This window comes from Chaetura pelagica, unplaced genomic scaffold, assembly GCF_000747805.2.
Source record: "Chaetura pelagica isolate M959 unplaced genomic scaffold, ChaPel_1.0 scaffold47, whole genome shotgun sequence".
NCBI lineage: Eukaryota > Metazoa > Chordata > Aves > Apodiformes > Apodidae > Chaetura > Chaetura pelagica.
In genome coordinates this window covers 4,886,984-4,887,343 of record NW_009954140.1, presented here as the reverse complement: position 1 = coordinate 4,887,343, position 360 = coordinate 4,886,984, and the positions used below count along the sequence as shown (strand labels likewise).

The window sequence follows — 360 nt, the reverse complement described above, 5'->3', positions numbered from 1 at the left end:
GGGATGCCCTGGGTAGAGGCCCTTGCCCAGCCTCTATGGTTGCTGCTGGTTGTTGCTGGTGGCAAAGACAAGAAATGTTTATGTCCATCCATTGGTGGGTAAAACCTACTCTACAGATTCACCTGAGCCACCAGTGCCTCTCAGCAGGTTATAGCAGAGAGCAGAGAAGTGTCAGCCACCTCATATATGCTCCCCACATAAAGCTAGTTCACATCCCTCTCCTCAGGCTTGCAGAGCTGTACCTCCCTTCACAGTGTCTAGTGAAAGTCAGAGAAATAATCAGAATTTTATCTTGCCTATTCCAGGTGTTTTTGGAACTCTCCCAAGAGCAGGAAAAGGATAATTCTGATCTGACTTTGG

At 47.8% G+C, this 360-nt stretch overlaps 1 protein-coding gene across 1 annotated transcript in view; it reads left to right on the top strand.

The window, feature by feature from the left end:
• Positions 1-360, top strand: part of LOC104393321 (ATP-binding cassette sub-family A member 10-like) — a 66,573-nt gene that overhangs the window by 21,961 nt on the left and 44,252 nt on the right. The gene's annotated exons all lie outside the window — the stretch shown is intronic.